The following is an 11,551-nucleotide window of genomic DNA, read 5'->3' on the forward strand; positions in this document are numbered from 1 at the left end:
TAATCCCCTTAAGTCAAGTGGCCACTCTTCTTATTGTTTTTAACTCGCTCTAGGAATGCGGATATGCCCTTTGAAAGCTTCGTTTCTGGCAGCCGGCTGTGTATATGCTCCAAGACAAAGCAACCATTACTGTGGAATGCTGTGTGTGAGAGAGAGAGAGGCGGGGGGGAGGGGAGTCTGCTGCTATCTGAATTTACAAGACAGCATGCTGACATGCTCTCAGCCCCCACAAACCCACTCTCTCTCCCCCCACATACACACAACACACTCCCTGTCACACTCCACCCCCACCCCAATTTGAAAAGCACGTTGCAGCCACTTGCATGCTGGGATAGCTACCACAATGAACTGCTCTCTGTGGCCGTTGCAAGAGTTGCTAATGTGGCCATGCCAGTGCGCTTGCAGCTGTCAGTGTGGACAGATTGCAGCGCTTTCCCTACTGTGCTCTCCGAAGGCTGGTTTAACTCAAAGCGCTCTACATCTGCAAGTGTAGTCATGCCCTTAGTGTGCTTTTTCACCCTTAGCTTCCACTTTTGGTCACATTCATTCTCTGGCCCTTGTCTTTGCTAAGCACTGGTCTCTCTGGTTTCTCATTCACAGAGTTCTCTCTTTCCTATCAACACCTTATTTCCTTCAATATTGCTCATTCTCTCCCTTACACCTGGCCATTCTCTCACTTCTCCAGTCTGTCAATATCTCTGCAGCAGTTTGCTTTATTGGGAGCTTTCCAGCAGGATATATTATTGCATTTGAACTGTAGGATGGACTCTATCTAATGAGGAATAATTCCCCTACCCCTCTGCCTTTTCTAGTCTCACAGTACACCTACAGCAGTAAACTTGACACACATCCAGTGTCCATATCAGAAATGATCAAAGCCATCATCATCTTTCTCTAATGACAAGGCAGAGTATTTACAAGTTCACCGCTGATCTTTATGTAAGTGGCCACACTCTTGACAGTTTTCCTCTCATTAAATAGCTTTCACAAGCTAGCGGTTGTCAGAATAAGTAGGACTATTTGCTGGCACCATTTGTCGAATGTCTTATTTTAGAGCACCAGTACAGCTATTCATAGTACCCGTGGCAGCTGCTTGTGCTGAACTGAAAACTGCACCTTTGGAGTTGAGGGGGGTAAGGGGGAGGGACCTGCTCCTGCAGTTCTGTAACAGTTGGAACTGAGCCCAGGATGAGCAATCTTACAACCCACTCTCCCATCCCTGGTGGAGATCCTGTGCATGGGTCACGGAGGAGGAGAATGTGTTTGGGAGGGAAATAGGGCATTATGGGGCTAGGCTTAGAGTTCCCTAGACTTTTAATTTACTTGTAATCAGTAATTGTGGAGGAAAAGACCTTGTTGATTACAACTTTGCTGAGTTGTTCAACCATCTTACAGTGAGATAAGGACTTTTGGTCATGGATGCCTTTGAAGTTGTACCATGTTCAACTATTGTACATATAAACTAACTTTTTCTGTTCAAGAGATTGTTGGCCAATATATAAAAATCACACTTGGAATTACAAAGTAAGACTTCATTGCTCTTGGTTAAGGATCTCAACAGTGGCAGAGAGAACCTGATTCTGATCTTGCACTGATATAAATCAGGCTTAAGTCCATTGAAATCCATGGCATTCTACTGGTGTAAAATCAGTCTGTGGGATCAGAATCTGTCTCTGGAGTAGCAGGTGAGAGACCACACTTATTTGCTCGTAAGACAGAATTGCTATTGCATTGAGATGAGCTGGATAGTTGGCTAGACTGGAAGACAATGGAGTAACGATTCATTCTCAAATTGAATGAGGTCCTTGTTTTTTCTTGAATTTTAATGTGTATTGTTGTTCTGTATTATCAGTAAAACAACCATGTCTTTGTAATTCCAATAAATAATGGAAATTGATTAATGTAGGGCTCTCAAGGGTGAAGGGAAGACATGCTGATATTAATGCTTTACATGGTTTTGAATGTTGCGTCCTACGTACCTGACTCTGAACTCACTGACATTTATTTTAAATCTGAAACAACTCCATTGACTTCAGTGTAAAAGCACTGTAAGATCAGGACTGTCCTATTTTTCTGGGGTTCACCTCATATTGCAGATATTTATGAACATTTATAAGTTTTAGGTTACCCTCCCCGAAAGCATAATCTTACTGTATACTTATACTACACAAATACAATTATTAACACTGGCTTATTCCATATTATTTTCCAAAATATACAATGTGGAGGAAGGGAAAATGCTATACCTGCAAAAATGAGCAGTAGCTAAAATACGGTTTCAGAATTATATAGCCACTGAAGGCTTTTCGAGCATAAGCTAACATTCTTAAGTGGTGGGAAGCTTTCACTTTTCAATGCACTTGAAGGAAAGTTTGTTGCTACCTACTGCTTAAGTGTTCTGTCGTGTCTCTTGGCTTAATCATGAGTGAAAACTGCACCACTCCTGCTTCTCATTGTGCACGATGGATTCTTTTGAGACAGAGCTACCTGGCACGTAGTACTACAAAAAAGCCATTATTGCCCAACTGACTTTGTAAAAGCAATAAAAAAAAATGAAGTCACGACTTGAAAATTCAGGTTCAATACTGATAAGATAACGGTAATGAATGTTAGAGCAGAGTCTATTTATAGACATTGTATGTCAGGGGCATAATGCATTGAACAGTAGAGGAAATCCTTGCACTGTTACCATGCACACAGTGACAGCTCTATATAGCTTAGCCACTCCACTAGGTAGTTTTTTCTTTGCTTTTTAAATTTTTTAGTGACTCTAGTGGTTGTGAAAGATGGTAGAATGACAGCTCTTGAGGCAGGCATCCTGTAGTTATCCACTGAATAGGGGAAAGCATATAATGGCAGTGCAAGCGTCCCTCTGCTCCTTTGTCCGTGTATGTCAGTCTCAGCCTGGAGGAGACTACCCGCTTGGTGGAGCTCTGTGAAAATCCCAGAATCCAGAGCCCACCTAAAATTTGGATAGATTTGGGTTCTATTCCTTACTCTAAACTCAGTGCAGGAAAGAGCACCCAAGTAGGTGGCTCTGTCACATGGCCCTTTCCAGTATCTCTGCTGTCTCCTTTTTTCTAAAGCCCAGTGACCCTCAGTGTAACTTTAATGTCTTCAGATATCCCCAATCCTTGTTCTGTTTTTAACAAGACCCTAGGTTTTGTATTCATTCTTTCAGTTGTGTATAGTACATTTATTTGCCTTTCCTGACCTTGATCTTCCTCAGGTAGAATTCCAGTTACTTGCCTTCTGGAATAGAGCTGTCTGCTCAGCCACACTCTGCAGGTCTGAAGGTGACGCAAGCAACCAGCTTTCCCTGCTGGAATTGCTCCTCCAGGATGCTGCTTATCTTGGCATTCTTCCACTGATCATATTTCTTCTGGATCTTCTTTGAATGCTTCTTGTTTAAGATTTCCTCCTCTTCAGGAGTCAGGAGTGTAGTGCCTTTCTTGCATCCGAGGAGTAAGGCGTGTGTAGTGGGTTTCAAGCCACTGTCGGTATGGGGTGCTCTCAGTGAGAATGATGCAGTCTACACCAGCTCATTGTTGCAAGCATTGTAGACCACCTCAATGAATCTAGGTCTTGCAGATGCAGCACTTACATCCCCAAGAGAAGTTGCCAAAGTCCAACTGCAAAGCATGATATTTCTTGTTACCACCATGAACCCTCCTTGTGTGAATTGGGTGCGGGCCAATCTTGGCGTTGGCAGGAGGTTGCCTTATCTCATACTTCCTCTTCTTGAGGCAGGGCTTTCTTTTGCCCCCAGTGTTGGGATGGTTGTGCCAGATGTCCCTAGAGATACCTGTCCCCAGAAGTTTTTCTGAGTCCAGATGCCTCCCATGTTTTCATGTGGTAACCGGTTCCCTCCCTCTTGCTTCCCTGGGGCCACTGATTATGTTCTTTTTCCACCCCGCTTCCTGCATCCTAACAAGTTAATTGAGGACTAATAGGCAGTCAAAGCATGAAAAAATACTTGTTAACTGTGCCAGCCACAAGCTCTAATGAGCAATTAATTCAGATGTCCCATATTCCCTGTAGTGTAAACTATGAAACACCCCCCAAGTCACACAAGGGTGGGATTATGGGGCTGCTTCTTTCCTTTCATTTCTTCACTGGAGCAGTAGGCATTTCCTAGCTAAACAGCTGTGGATTATGGGGTAAGTGTGCCACTGACACGTGGAAGACAGTGACCAGTGTGGCATTAGAATTGTTCCCTCCTTATGCTGCCTTTCTGCTCCAGAAGACCGTTTGGGGACTTGGGGAAGCAGGAGCCAATACTAGGCATTGCTTCTCTTTCCTCAAAGACTCTCCTGAGGGGCAAGCCAACTTCCTATGTCCCTTAAAGATATTAGCAGGTTCAGAGGGGATTTGCTACCTGCAGAAATGCTGCTCGAGAGGGGGGAAGATCTCCAGAGCTCACCCAAAAATCTTAAGGTCTATATGATCTATGGGAGATTTCTAGGAGGTTTGAGATTTTAGTGGTAGCCGTGTTAGTCTGTATCAGCAAAACCAACGAGGAGTCCTTGTGGCACCTTGGAGACTAACAAATTTATTTGGGCATAACCTTTGGTGGGCTAGAACCCACTTCATCAGATGTATGAAGTAAAAGACACAGGAGCAGGTATAAATACAAGGAAGGAAGGTTGCTTTACCAAGTGTTAGGTCAGTCTAACGAGATAAATAAATTAACAGCAAGATACTAGTTTTATCTTAGACCATGACTCCTGTATTATCTACAGCACTTGAGTCAATTGTAAAACAAAAAGGAAAATTTTAAAGAAAGAATAAAGATTCAAATAAAAGCCAGTATGAGAAATAGGAACAAATAGTTACATTTAAAACACCATAAAACTCTTTCTAGAGACTAAATTTAACTAACAAGGCATTCCCCTTCTCCTACAACTGGAGTTTTCAACCTTTTTCTTTCTGAGGCCCCCGCAACATGCTATTAAAAACTCCACGGCCCACTTGTGCCACAACAACTGGTTTTCTGCATATAAAAACCAGGGCTGGCGTTAGGGGGTAGCGAGCAGGGCAATTTTCTGGGGCCACAGGCCATAGGGCTTCCACGAAGCTACATTGCTCAGGCTTTGGTTTCAGCCCCGGGTGATGGGGCTTAGGTCCCTGAGCTTCAGCCCTCTGCAGTTGGGCTTCAGCTTTCTGCCCTGGGCCCCAGCAAATCTACTGCTGGCCCTGCTTGGTGGCCACCCTGAAACCTGCTTGGCTGCCCCACATGGGGCCTCAGGCTCCTGACTGAGAACCACTGTCCTACAAGATAACTTAGCCCAACTTCTTTCCCCATCATTTTCAAGCAATTTGGCAGAGACCCCTTCTCATAAGATCATGTCTACTGCCCGCTTGTCCTTGGAGATTGAAAGAATGCCAGGCTATCTTTCTGCACACCCAAATATACCAGAGCACACCTTTGATGTTCACCTCAAGATAGAGTCCCTTCTCCCTCTCTCTCTTCCCCTCCCCCACTGTTTACCTTGTTTTGTTAGCTTCCTTCTCAAGTCTCTGCCAGCTGTTCATTAACATTTGACTTAGAATCCTAATAGACTTCTATTGTATGACATACAATACACAATGGTCCACCATGGAGCTAAGTGTCTCCCACCTCCCTGCTCTGTAATCTGACTCCAAAACGGATTACAGAGCTTTGAGAAGTTGGTCTCAAGACACGGTTCCTTTGAGTGACTTCTTTTAACTACAAAACCCTAGAGAACATAATTTGTTGTATCTATACATAACTCCTCACAGATTTTCTGTACATACATCTCACAATAGTTATGATGACTAGTGTGACACAGACTTTCATTAGAGACCTCACACAATATTCTTTTAGTGAACCCAGGGGATCCCTGTACCCCTATGACAGGGGTTCTTGGGTCACAGGTGCCAATTAATCTCAATTTTTGTTGGGTATGTGGTGTGGACACATTCACTAGTAACTGGACTCTTTCTAGTGAGCTGTAGCTTATGAAAGCTTATGCTCAAATAAATTTGTTAGTCTCTAAGGTGCCACACGTCCTCCTTTTCCTTTTGGGAGGAGAAGCTGATTCAGTTTAACTTTCTTCAGCGGCAAGAGCTAGAGTTAGTCCAGTCGGGGACTCTTGGTGGCAGATGCCCAGTTGGTCTAAATTGCCATAGCTCCATTTCTCTTTCCATGATTTACCCTCTATTGTTTCCAGACCACTTGCATCTTTATAGATGTTCTTTAGATAAGGAGACAGACATAACCTGTTTTCTGTTTCTACTCGGCAGAGTTAATGCTTGTAACATTTTCTTTTATTACTATGGTGGTGTGAATTATTTTTACAATGTCAGACCTTTTATTATGTATACTGTGAGAAAATAGGACATGTAACAACAGGTCAGTGTGTCAAATTACATGGAATTCAGCGGTGATCAGGGTTGCCGTTGCTGCAATACAACAGGGATGGTGAAAAGGAGAAAAGCCCCAATTCAGCTCCACAGGAGCTATTTTCCAACGGCAATTGTCAATAAAGTATGAACAGGACACTGTAGATTAACAACCCCTTTAAGCCATAGGTGATGGGTGGGTCTCCCTCTTTTCTGAGCCAAAACCTCAGATGCAAACAGCAGCTAATTTCAGAGAGAGGGAGGAGGTTTCAGCAACTGGAACCATTTATTGCAAATGTTTCAGCACACTAGATGCAGAATTTTGATGCTTAACGAGCCCCAAATTTTGGGTATTTGGAATCTGGCTCTGAATTCAGATTCAGTAGCTTTAGCCCATACCCCACTCCTCCCTCTGACCAGCCAGGAATCTTTTCTATTGGAACAAGAGCACGTTGTTCTGAATCAGTGTTTTTTTTCACATGTCGAGATTACTTAGTTGTTTTATCTAGCTAGGTACAGATAACTACCCCAGTTTGCGTTTGTAAGTTTGTTCCTAGGTGGCCTTGAGTCCAGGAACTACCTAGGAACAAACTTAGGCTTGATCTACACTAAAAAGTTAGGTTGACCCAGCGATGTTGCTCAGAGGTGTGAAAAATCCACACCGCTGAGTGACATAGTTAAAATGACCTAAGTCCCCATGTAGACAGCACTAGGTCGACCTTGCTACTGCTTCTGGTAGAGGTGGAATACCTATGACAGTGGGAGAACCCCTTTTGTCAGTGTAGGTAGTGTCTACACTGATGCACTACAGCAGAACAGATGCAGCATTTCAAGCGTAGACAAAACCTTACAAATGCTAACTGGGCTAGCTGTCTATACCTAACTAGATACAACATTAATTCCTGTAAGACTCACTGGAAGTGTTAGACAGCAGGCTTAATCTCAATTAGCCACTGATGGCTACCTATTTAGGGCATTTGATGGAAGGCAAATCCAAAGGTAGAAGAAACAATCATAGGAAATCAGGCAATTATGTCTCCTGAGGAAGGTTTAGTCTTAATGGGCAAATAGAACTTCCTGGTATATCCATTAAGGATGAATGGCATTTTGGTTCAACAAGTGACATCTCTATTTCAGTATCAACTGTTTCAGGTCCCTCAGGGGAGGAGTGGTAGTGATGTGTTATATCTGACAGACCTCTGATACCTGTGCAACAACCCCTGTGAAATGAAGGTTATGGTTTCAGTTCAGTTCCCAATGGACAACCGGTCTACACCACAAAGAAGCACGGTTAGCATTATTTGACAGACTCTGAGGAGAGGCCAAGGGCTGAATAGATTGAACTATGCTCCAACCTTTAAAGGTGATCCTTTCAGGTGAGACACTTTGGCAGGGTAGCATGAAGCTAGCTATCTTTGTTATACCAATAAAATAAAAACCAGCAGGATCTTATTAAAGGGAATAAGGCAAAATGCCACATTTATTGTGAATACAGAAGGAATCATAGTAAGCAAGAATCAAGTAAGTTATAGCTATAACATTCCATTCAATTTCATATTTATTCACACATTCATTCATACACACACACAGGTTCTGCAAGGTTGTTATCTTAGTTACCAGCCTTAGAGTTGCTCCTGCCAAGCCACTGGCCAGGTGGCCTGGACACAAGGAGGGAGCAGGGCCTTGTCAGATGCACATCTGATGCTCCTGGAAGTTGGTTTGCAGAATCAGACCCCAAAGTTCTCAGTTTCTGGAGTCCATTTTTATAGGAATTTATTCCTATGCCAGTCTATGGGAATTGCTTCATCATGCTGTTGCTTAATCAAACAGCAGATGGCACATTCCTGACTGCTCCGTGCTGCCAGATGTTATCTTGTTCTTTGGTTCTCCCATCCTTGAGGCTGTTGGGTGGATTCCAGTCTGCCCTCCGGGGGTCCTCTGGTTGTTTCTACTTGACACCTTCTTTGGCCTATGGAGACTGGATTCTTAGGCTGGCACCTCCCTGATCATTCATTTATTATCCACACCAAGCATCCATCCACATACATCCTCTATCTCTATTTTAATCACAATTGTTAACAAAGCAAGATGAATACAACAAAAGGGCGGGAAGTCTCTGTGTGAGTAGTTGTTGTTACAAAGAATTGCTTTGAGAACAGACTCTGTCTTAGGATGTACTAACACAATTAGCAGCTTGCAAGTTTCACACAGAGAGGGAGAGAAACAGTAAAAACAAGAGACCAAAAACCAAGGGACCTCTTAGTTTAAATTCCAGGGTATTACTAATTATGGGGAATCAAACTCATCTGTGATTTTAATATAGAACTTCTTTAATATGATCCAACATCTTTGCCATTGTGTGTGTTCTGTACCTGAGTGGAGGACCTATTTCTTAAAGGCTGTCAGTCCAGCTCCTTTCACAAGAACTGATTCAGACACTGATAATAAATAACATATGTTTAATGTTTTAATATAGATTGAGCTGATCCTATGATCTACAGTATGTTTGAAGTGGTGTTTGAAGGGGACTCCGTTGCTTGCTTCTTAAAGGTGGTTACAGTACATGTGGAAGGTCTACCTCTCTTTCTGTAATTTTGTGGAGGAAGTCTGTGATCATAAGAGAACAGCTATTGGGTAACTATGGCTTCTAGCAGAGTGATAAACAAACCAAAGATAGATTTTCATTCAACTAAAATACTGTCGGCTAAAATTTTTTTTAATTGATTATTCAATGCAGTCTGTTTTTTCTGTCATCTTCTAAGCCTGCCCAGGAAGGAGAAAATTGTAAAAGCAGCTGAGAAAAGCACAGCCTCTGTGAAGGCAGAGGCAAAGGTAGAAATGGCTGAGCAAAGCACGGTTCCAAGTGAATCCATTCACGATTCCTTTGAGAGATTCAATGTGAGAGACAGAGCAGCAATGCCTGCTGTGCTTTATTCAGGCATTCTTACCCCCTTATGCCAAGACATTTTATTGAGATTAATGGGCTGGTGTTTGAAATTGCAAATGACCGGACTGACCCCATACATGTTAAAGCAAAGCTAGATTTACAATGAATTCAAAGACCATTGGATTCACAAATTGATTGACTACATAGTACTTGCATAGTGAGTATTTTTGTACTGCATTCACAAGTCCATAGTTAAGAAAAGCAGCAGTGTAATATTACACCCACAAAAAATACCTTAATGGAACATTATTAAAGTTGCAAAGTCAAACACTCAAGTTAGGAAATGCCAGATTTAAGGCTGCCTGTGTAACCTGTATTTGGCCGTTCTGTGTGTATGCATTATGCTACAGTCTTTAATTACATGATCACATATGATTTTACCACAGGACTCCTGCCTCATCAGTGCACAGGATGGACCTGCTCTGGGGATGGCCTTCTAACTCCCTAGACTTGTGTGCCTGAGTTGCAGTGTCTACACAACTACTTTAGCACACTGCTAGTGCCAGTCTGTGTACCCGAGCTGGGAGACTCACTCCCAGCTGCGGTGTAGACATACCCAAAGTCTATTACAGCTGCCAGCTGGAGGGTCTCGGGGCTGATCTAAAGCCCATTAAAGTCAATGGTAGTCTATTTGATTACAATCAGTTTGGGCTCAAACTCATCATCCTTTAGATTAAGTGGTAGAGGCTCTTGCTTCTAGTGCTGAGGGTTCCCATTTCAAACCCTGCTTTTGGCCCAAGCAGGGGTCAATTACACCAGTTCTCCATGGCCCCAACAGCGGTCCACAGGCTACAGTTTGGGCTCCTCTGTTTTAGAGTTTAGGCTATGTATGTCTGAAAGGAAACTCCGGTGCCCAGTGATTCTCTACTGTCTACTCACCAACACCTGTCTTCAAGTCAGTGATGATATGCAAAGTCCCCATAAGCCTGTGTTTTCAACCTCAAATCTCTCATTTGTTAGCATACAGGGGAGTGAGGGAGGGGTTCTCAAATGACTTCATTAAGACATTCTACATCAAGGAGTGAGACAACCACTTTCACTGGGAATGTTGCTTCCTGAATAATACTCACAATTTCCCCCAGTATCTAACTTGTTTGACAAAGGTCTCCAATGGGATCTCTGCTCTAGGACATCTTTCAAAATTACCTGTCATTTGGAGCACTCTGGTGCATTTCAAAGCATGGGGAGAAGTGCTCTTCAGAAATATTTTTATATGTATGATGGGAAAGTAATATCGGGGAGGGAAGACTTAGCAGTGTCCAACATGGGCATGAACACAGAAAGAAGCTGGGTAACTGCCCACTGTAGTACATTGCTGTATCGAGGTAAGCCCTAGATACACATATTAAATGGGGCAATATATATTTTTTCTATCATGCTACTGGATAACGTTTTGTTTTTAAAACAATATGATGAATATGTTGTTATGGAACCTATTGCCTAGCCTGTCACTTGTAGGTAATCAGACTCTGTGGGTGGGGAAGTGATTGATGATGTGATGAAATAATGAATCATTAGTGCTGATGAAAAGTGCTAGACTGACAGCCTAGAAAATGAAATTATTTATCTGCAGCAAGGGCAGAAGTGTGAATGGCCTGCATTCTGCTGTGTGGATGTGGCTTAGATCTGTTTTATTCCGCAGGGTCTCATTCCATCCTTGGCTTCTCCGCTGAGGATGGAAGTGTGGTAATAGCTTTTTCTGAAACAAACCTGTCTGCTAGGAAATGGTCTGAGACAACCAACTCCTTTTCTACAGGCTCTGAGAAGCTGAACTCAAGCAATCTGGGGCCATAGACATATCCTCACAAGAGGGCATCATTTGGCCCTGTATCACACCATGGTCATATGTTATGGCTTTACACTTCCTTGGGGTGGCAAAAGGAGTCTCCTCTAAGGGCATGCTGGGCTTCCCCCCTCACCAGTTCACCACTCATTATCTTTAGATGGGTTGGGTGCTTTCCAGAGGACTCACCCTCATTCGTCCAAGCACAGGACTCAGGAGCCATGGTGGCAGCAAGGGCCTTTCTTCCCAGAGTTCTCTGCTCAGATGGTGTTGGTCAGAGCCCTTAGAGCAGTGAATCTGAGTTAACACTCCAGTAAGATGAATGGTGCCATTACCATTCTCAGAGATATTGTTTCAGGCTATCTGCAGACTCAGGCAAATATTGCTGCACCAGTTCACATTTTCAAGCTTGTCTTTTCAACCAGGAGGACTAGAAACATACTTTTGTAAAAGGC

At 43.1% G+C, this 11,551-nt stretch overlaps 1 pseudogene; it reads right to left on the reverse strand.

The window, feature by feature from the left end:
- Positions 1-3,196: 3,196 nt before the first annotated feature.
- Positions 3,197-11,319, reverse strand: LOC140906165 (small ribosomal subunit protein eS8-like; annotated as a pseudogene).
- Positions 11,320-11,551: the final 232 nt, after the last annotated feature.

Source organism: Lepidochelys kempii, chromosome 2 (genome assembly GCF_965140285.1).
Source record: "Lepidochelys kempii isolate rLepKem1 chromosome 2, rLepKem1.hap1, whole genome shotgun sequence".
Taxonomy (NCBI): Eukaryota; Metazoa; Chordata; order Testudines; family Cheloniidae; genus Lepidochelys; species Lepidochelys kempii.